Source organism: Peromyscus californicus, unplaced genomic scaffold, assembly GCF_007827085.1.
Source record: "Peromyscus californicus insignis strain IS unplaced genomic scaffold, ASM782708v3 Scaffold_11__1_contigs__length_118956290, whole genome shotgun sequence".
Classification (NCBI taxonomy): Eukaryota; Metazoa; Chordata; class Mammalia; order Rodentia; family Cricetidae; genus Peromyscus; species Peromyscus californicus.
Genome location: NW_026294402.1, coordinates 74,868,693 through 74,877,468, shown reverse-complemented (window position 1 = coordinate 74,877,468; position 8,776 = coordinate 74,868,693). Strand labels below are relative to the sequence as shown.

At 46.0% G+C, this 8,776-nt stretch overlaps 1 pseudogene; it reads right to left on the bottom strand.

The window, feature by feature from the left end:
• Positions 1–236: 236 nt before the first annotated feature.
• On the bottom strand, positions 237–1,924 carry LOC128105284 (5'-nucleotidase domain-containing protein 2-like; annotated as a pseudogene).
• Between the last annotated feature and the right edge of the window lie 6,852 nt (positions 1,925–8,776).

The window sequence follows — 8,776 nt, the reverse complement described above, 5'->3', positions numbered from 1 at the left end:
GACTTCCAGTGTATCTATTTTCCTGGAAATGGCATTTATTTTATTTTTATTTTTTTAAGTTTAGTGTGTGTGTGTGTGTGTGTGTGTGTGTGTGTGTGTGTGTGTATGATGAAACTTGGAGTTGACCATGGGAGAGGAAGATGAGTTTATTTTGAAGGCAGAGACTACTTTTATTATTTGTCAGGGTGGCTGGAGCTGAAAGAATGGCGGGTCTGTCCAGGACAATAAAAGTGCCCTCAGTGGATGTGGGCCATGTTACCAAGAAAGGGTGTTTTTCATGCAGCCAGTGCAGAGCTAGTCCATCCATAATGGCGCCTCATGCTGCAAGGGTGTGCAGCATGGGTAGAAAGGGAAATCCACATGGTAGTTGAGCAAACAGCTGAGAGCAGCTGTGTAGAGGTTGGAGAAGTGCATGAGGCTCCTGGAGAAGTAGGTAGGTTGTGGAAGGTGTGGAAGATGCTCCCAAATGGAGCACTGGATAGGACTTGGTGACACATCTCAGTTCTTGTGGCACTTTCATCCAGATAGCCAGCACCTGCCTCCTGGTGAGCCTGCATGCACTCTAGCAGTCCCGAGAGCGCCTGCTGACAGATCAAGGAATGCATGTACTGTTCTTTGTTGATGATGTGGATCTCGAGCTCTAGCTCAGGGATGAGGGCTCCTGTGCACGAGCCATGCTGCTGCATGAGATCCACCAGGTCACTGTAGAGGTGGTCACCGACATAGAGCACACACAGCCTTGCCATTCTGTCAGACAAAGGAAGTCAAACAGACTTCTCTGCTGATAGATCTTGTCCTCTTCCAGGCCAGTGGTATGGTCCCAGTGAGGGAGGTTTTTTCATCAAGCTTTTGTAAAAGGTTCGCACTGCTTGGTGAACATTTGGGTTTGTCACTCTGAATGATGACTACATCGAAGAGTTGGTGGCAATCAGGACCTACCATGTGCCTCAGTCCTTTGTCCATAACGCCGAAAGGACTGTTGGTGATGAGGGGCCGCCAGGTGGCTCAGGACTCCTCTCAGGATGTACTTCTCTATGTTTTGCTCAATCCACTAGTACAAGAGGTCCTTCACACGCACATCCAAGATGGCATCCATCATATCCTTAGAGAAGTGTACTCGGTCAAACTCTAGGCTGTGGCCCCTGAAAGTAGTCTACCACACAGGGCAGCAGTGCCATCTCTGGTAGTGAGAAGGTGAGAAGATGTCCATGAACTGCTTGATGGAAGGGTTCTTGCCGTAGAAACCACTCGTCTGGTATAGTGGCATGTACAGGGGTGCATGAACATGTAGGTCAGTCACCTCATCTTCTGGCATACACTGGTGGCCTCTGTAGGCTGATCCTAGTTTTTTTTTTTTTCTCTCTTTTTTTTTTCTTTTGAGATTTATTTTATTATGTCTAGGATGTTCTGCCTGCATGTTGCCTGCAGGCCTGAAGAGGGCACCAGATCTCATAGATGGTTGTGAGCCACCATGTGGTTGCTGGGAATTGAACTCAGGACCTCTGGAAGAGCAGCCAGTGCTCTTAACCTCTGAGCCATCTCTCCAGCCCCCCTGATCCTAGTTGTACATGATGAAAAGCATCCATTTTCACCAGAGGGCTTTTCTGAATGTCGTAGTGGAGGCCATGGATGGCAAAGCTGTGATCACAGTCTTATTTCCAAATCCCCTCACTGTACTTACAGTGCTCTATCAGGATGTCCCTGGGTGGCATTGAAGATCTCAGGGTGTGGTACAGCCTCATGTTGGGCCAGTGTGGAGTGGTAGTCAAAGCTATACACTTCAGTGTCACCCAGGCTGATCTCATTGTTGGCATAGATGCCTGCTGGGTTTAGGAGGCTGCAAACCTCAGGGAGCAGAAGGTCATGCACCAGCTTCCACATGTCCTAACCCACAAGTGAGGTTTCCAAGCACAGTACTGTGGGTGCTGAGTGTGGGGTGCTGGGGCAGTGGAGTCCAGCAACCAGAACAGGAGGGTGAGGCCGAGGTGGTTCACGGTCCTCCATGGCCTCCACACAGCAGCCAGCGCCTAGCTGGTGCCCGCAGTCCCGCACCCACCATGCCCCTGTCCATTGACTCTGCTGCCCTCCTACTGGAAGACAACATTCTAAGGGAGGGTGAAGGGAGAGGGAGACGGGAGAGGGAGAGGGAGAGGGAGAGGGAGAGGGAGAGGGAGAGGGAGAGGGAGAGGGAGAGGGAGAGAGAGAGGGAGAGGGAGACGGAAGAGGGAGAGGGAGAGGGAGAGGGAGAGGGAGAGGGAGAGGGAGAGGGAGAGGGAGAGAGGGAGACGGAAGAGGGAGAGGGAGAGGGAGAGGGAGAGAGAGAGGGAGAGGGAGAGGGAGACGGAAGAGGGAGAGGGAGAGGGAAGAGGGAGAGGGAGAGGGAGCGGGAGAGGGAGAGGGAGAGGGAGAGGGAGAGGGAGAGGGAGAGGGAGAGAGAGAGGGAGACGGAAGAGGGAGAGGGAGAGGGAGAGGGAGAGAGAGAGGGAGAGGGAGAGAGAGAGAGGTGGAATACATGTGGCATGCAAGCAGAAAGGAGACTGTGGGTAAAGGATAGAGGTTAGCAGAGAAAAGCAGGGGAAGGGAAATGGGACAGGGTCATAAATAAGAACAAAATGTCTATAGAAATGCCATAGAGAATTTTGTTTCCATTTTAACTTTTAAAAATTAATGAAGCACTACTGGATATTTATTTATTTATCTATCTATTCATTTATTCATTTATTTACTTATTTAGAGACAGGGCTCATGTTACCAAGGGCAGCCTCAGACTCATTATGTAGCCAACATGACCTTGAACTTCTGATCCTTGTAATCCTAAATGCTGGGATTACCGATGTGTGCTACCATGCCCTATTTTAGATATTGATGGATATTGAAACCCAGAGTTTCATGCATTCTAGGCACGCATTCTACCAGCTAAGCTACATCCACAATTTTGAATTTTCTGGATTTTCTTTTCACTTTTTTAGTTTCAAGTTTTAGTATATCCTAGAGTACGTGAGCATAGCAGAAAAGAATCATCTGCATATTTCAAAGCATATGTTATGTATGTAGTCGTGTTGTAAGGATCCTACAGCCTCTGAGCAGGTGTTCCATCAGGCATTTGCAGTGCCAGGCTGATGAGGGACCCATGTCACAGATGTCATAGCAGATCAGACGCATGCTGCACAGAGCAAAAGAGCCACCAGGTGGCACTAAAACATCATCCACTGATGCACCAGCAGCCAATGTATGCAGATTAGTGTACTAGTGTACATTGGTGTCAAAATGGATTTTGCTGAAAAAGTACTTAATTTTAATATCATATGCAGATGAACTCTAAACAAATTCCATTATTAGAATCCATCTAAATCAAAATAAAATTTCATCAGTTGTCTGTCATGCTTTGCTTCCCCTTGAATGGAGAAAGTGAGAGTGAGAGAGAGAGAGAGAGAGAGAGAGAGAGAGAGAGAGAGAGAGAGAGAAGGAAGGAGGAGGAAGAGGAGGAGGGAGGGAGGGAGGGAGGGAGGGAGGGAGGGAGGGAGGGAGGAGAGGATTATACAATGTGCAATTGAGGTCAGGGCTGCTTGCTGCTTAGATTTGTCCTCTGGAAGTGTCCCTGGAGAGCTTCTTCTCCCCAGAGGCTGGCTAACTTAAAAACATCTTCCAAAGTATGAAAAACTAAGCTGGTAGTTCATGCCTGTAATTCCAGCCTCTGGAGGCAGAGGGCAGGAGGATCACCACAGGTCTGAGACTAACCTGGTATTCATACTGAGTTCTAGATCAGCCAGTGCCACACTGCAAGACCCCATATCTGGAAAAAGAGGGAACAAAGTCTGCAGATACTAAAGAGCGACAGCACATCAGACACAGAGTCCTCGGTGGTACTCAAACGAGCAGGCCAGGTGAGGTGGAAACGGCTGGCTGGCTGTAGTCTCAGCACTTGAGAGTCTGAGGCTGGACAGTTGGGAATTTAAGGAGGGCTTGAGCCGAGCCTGTTTTTAAAAAATGAAGAAAAGCAAAAGAAAGAGAAAGAGGAGGAAGGAAAAAACCTCTTCTCCATAGAAAAATGGCAAGAATTGTAAAAGAATACTATAATTAACAGTAACCGCTTTCGCTGGGCATGGTATTATTGCACACCTTAATCCCAGCACTCAGGAGGTAGAAGCAGGAGGAATTCCAGACCACACAGGGCAACGTATTGAGACCTTGCCTCAAAAACAACACAAAATAAACAACAAAGGAGCCAATACCCTCACAGAATATGGAGAATGATGAACATGAGAATATACTAGTTTTTCTAAGAAAATTGTGTTTTTATTCTCACACTTTTAAATATGTATTTTAATTTTTTATTTGTTACTGTGGTTGTGTGTGTGTGTGTGTGTGTGTGTGTGTGTGTGTGTGTGTGTGTGTGTATACACTTGTGGGGTTCAGAGGACAGCTCTGGGGAGCCCATCTCTCCTTCCACCTTTATATAGGTTGTAGGAATCAAACTCAGGTCACCAAGTTGGCACAGCAAGTGCTTTCACCCAGTAACCTGTCTCGATGGCCCCAGTTTTTTTTTTTTATTAATTAATAATTAATTTCTTGTTTTAACTCCGGCACAGTGGTTGCACCCTAATCTACTACTATTTCGGCCAACAATTACAACTCCGAAGTTACCAGCCTGCTTCTCTAGCAGTGGGCCTGGCCACTTAGGCCGCGGCCTGGTGGGAATTCTGTTCTCCCAGGCACCAGTCCCATGGCTGCTGCTAAAGGTAGCTTTAACTAAATCTCTATCATTCTATTTATAAATAAGACTCAAGATGCAAAGGCTGGGGTAAAAACCTGCAAGCTCGGAGAGGCTGAGAGGCAGCTAGCTAATCCTCTCTCCTTGCTGCTGTCTCCAAAAGACCTATGCTTCAGCTCTGTCAAACCAGAGAAAGCTGCACCACTCCAAATCCCTCCTGCTACTTTCTATGTCTCTCTAGCTCTCATGGATGCCCTCTGGTGTTCTATGATTACTTTCTGTCAATTGCTAACTCAGGCTCCTGACCCGAGGTTAATTTTATTTAATCAGCACAAATGCAAATTTGGGGCTCACAATGGGATAGAATATCCCCCAACATTAATTAATTAATTATTTCACTTTCCTCTCCCTCCCTCCTCCCCTCTCAGTCCCTCCATGCAACCCCACCCCCATCCACTCCTCCTCCTTTCTCTTCAGAAAAGGGCGGGTTTCCCATGTATGTCAGCCAGCCATGGCATATTAAATTGCAGTAAGACTAGGCACCTCCTCTCCTATTAATGCTGGCTGAGGCTACCCAGTAGGAGGGAAGGGTCCCCAAAGTAGGTAACAGAGTCAGAGACAGCCCTTGTTCCCCCTGTTAGGAGTCCCACAAGAAGACTAAACTACATAACTGTAACATGTGTGCAGAGGGCCTGGGTCAGTCCCGTGCAAGCACTCTGGTGGTTCAGTCTCTGTGAGCCTCTGTGAACCCAGGTGAGTTGATTCTATGGGTTTTCTTGTGATGTCCTTGACCCCTCTAGTGCCCATAACCCTTCTTGCCCCTGTTCCACAGGATTACCCGAGATCCACCTAATGTTTGGCTGTGAGTCTCTGCATCTGTTTCCATTAGTCGCTGGGTGATGGTGATGGTGTCCTGGCCTGCTAGGTCCTGGCCCTCCAGGCAGTGTCAGGGGCTGGCTCCCTCTCATGGTATGGGTCTCAAGTTTGACCAGTCATTGGTTGGCAACTCCCACAATTTCTATGCCACCTTTACCCCATCATGCCTTGTAGGTAGGGCAAATTGTAGGCCAAAGGTTATGTGGCCGGGTTGGGGTCCCAATCTCTCCACTGGAAGTCTTGCCTGGTTACAGGAGATGGCTGGTTCAGGCTCCATATCCTCCCTTGCTAGGAGACTTAGCTAGGGTCACCCTCATGGATTTCTGGGAGTTTCCATTGATCTAGGTTTCTAGCTCATTCCGGAGATGTTCCAGATTCCAGTTGTCTCTCCCAGTACTCTCTCCCTCATCCTCCCCAACCTGATGCCTCCTGTTCCAATGGCCATGCCCCATTCAGACCCCTTCCCCATCCACCTGTGATGTCTGTTCTACTTCCCCTTCCAAGTGAGATTCAGGTGTTGCCCCTTGAGCCCTCTTTGTTACTTAGCTTCTTTGGGTCTGTGGATTATAGCATGGTTATTCTTTATTTTATGGCTAATATACACTTATAAATGAGTGTATACCATTTTTTTGTCTTTCTGGATCTAAGTTACCTCACTCAGGATGATCTTTTCTAGTTCCATCCATTTGCTGGCAAATTTCATGATGTCATTCTTTTTAACATTTTTAATACTCCATTTTGTAAATGTACCACATTTTCTCTATCCATTCTTTAGTTGATGGACATCTGGGTTGTTTCCAGTCTTCTCTTGGCAATTATGAATAAAGTTGCTATGAACATAGTTGATGAGCAAGTGTCCTTGTGATATGGTAGAGTGTCCTTTGGGTGTATGCCAGGAGTGGAATAGCTGGGTATTGAAGAAAGTCTGTTCCCAATTTTCTGAGACACCGTCATATTTATTTCCAAAGTGGCTGTACAAGTTTGCACTCCCACCACCAATGGAGAAGTGTTCCCTTGCTCTACATTCTTGACTGCCCCAATCTTTAATACCTACTTTAAGATAGCATCTTCATGTGTAGGTGTTGGAGAACCAACCCTGAGGACATGAAAGCAGGAGAACTGGCCCCGCCCCTCGCTCATCACTGCAAGGGGTGAGCTACCCAGGGCAACTCTGGAGAGCTCACCTGGTGGTGAGGACAAGGGAGAGCTGGTGGGCTGACCAACCCTGCAACTGTCCAGGCCCAGAACCAGGGCTATGTGTTGGCCCACCCCAGCATCCACCCCATCTGTGATTTGCTGGAGCTGCAGGATCTCCACAACACAGGGCAACAGCAGGATAACCAAGAGGAGTTCCAGCGAGGGCCCAGCATTGAGAGTGTAGCAGAAACCGGAGGCCTCAAACCAGACCAATGACTCTTTGCAATGAACACTAGCAAGTAAGATATATGGACAAAAGGGTTGACTGCGTGACTCACTGTGTCACACTACAGCTTCCATGACGAGCTTGATTTTTCCTTCTCTTTTTTTTCTTTTTTCTTCTTCTTTTTTTTCTCTTAAATTTTATTGTGCTTTATTTTGGTGGGGGAGGTTGCAAGGGCAGAGGACTGATACAAAGGGACAGGGAAATGAATGGGATGGAGATGCATGATGTGAAAGACACAAAGAATAAATAAAAAGAAAGTTAAAAAAAGACAAGATAGCTTCTTCATATAATGAAGAAAAATTTGTAACTTCACTAGGCAGTTAGAACCTTTTAGACTTAAGAATTAATATCACAAAATATCTAAGATGATAATTTTAAAGCATAAAATCAAAATTGCACCATCTTTACTGAAAATTAACTGTAATTCTATTACAGGATATCCTACATCCACACTAAGGAAGAGGGAACACATGAGCATCAGTCAGCTTTGGTGATATCAGCATTCTGTGTTACTATTCCACCTATGACCCATAATCTTAATTTCCCAAAAGTATTTGGAGGTTTTTTTCCCTTGCTTTTTTTTTTTTTTTAAATCTAGCATGACCTACTAGTTTTTGTTTGTAAATACTCAAGTTTGTGTAGCAAACAGAGAACTCACGGTCCTGTCACTGGGGCACAGAGTAAGCAGCTCAGTTGAGGCTCAGCTGGGCAGCTTGGCATCCTCAAGGAAAGGCTCTCAATCTTGAAACTTTAAAATAAGAGTATGCACTATATAGGTTTTAAAGGTGAAAGCTGTTCCGTGTGTATATATTCATCAGTTCATTATTTAATTAAACTTTATATAACTATATATCTCATGTGCAGAACATCGGGGAGATGAAAATCGTGTTTCTGGAGACAGAGTAAGCCCTTTTATTCTCACATGTATGTGATATTTGTGTTCTACTTTGTTAGATAAGTGTGTTTCCAGTGTACTTATTTCTGCTTGTAAGTTGGGGGAGTGCGTAGTTCTAATCTGTACACTGTATTTTATTACTGGTCTGCCTTCATCCTTGGTCAGACTTAATGTGATGTAACATTCCTTCCAAAAACCTTACATCAGCGAGGGTGGGAACTGACTCGTGACACTGCTAAAGATAATTGGAGTTTCAGGCTTTAGTATTCTCCCTCGTGCCCATCCCTATTGACATCAGACTCAGCTGAAGCAGGCATGGCCACGGGGTTCCTTTACCTCAAATAGCCAGTGCTTAAGATCGTGTTACACTGGTCAGCTGACCAATGGAGGAATGCAATTTCCAGGGTTGCATGTGAGTGACACTGAGTGTCTTCTTGGGAATATGATTTTTAAAGTCTATCTAAAGGTGCTAAAGAGTAAACAGAAAACTGCTCCAGACGCCATTAAGATCTTGACATGCTTTCATGCTGTTTATAAGATTGTTTTTTAATGTTAAGAGTGTTTTGCCTGAATGTATGGTATATGTATCACACAAGTGCCTGGTACCCATGGAGGTCAGAAGAGGGTGCTGAATCCCCTGGAGCTGGAGTCACAGGTGGTTCTGGGCCACTGTGTGAGTGCTGGGAACAGAACTGGAGGCTTCCGGAAGAACAATAGGAACTTAACCACTGAGCCATTTCTCTGGCTCCATGATCATTATTTTATCAGAGAGTATTCCCTGTGTGTGACAGCTTCACAGGCTTTTTCCAGCCACATTATTACCGTAAAATATGAAAACTGTGTAGATTAAACTGTTACTGCAATAAGGATA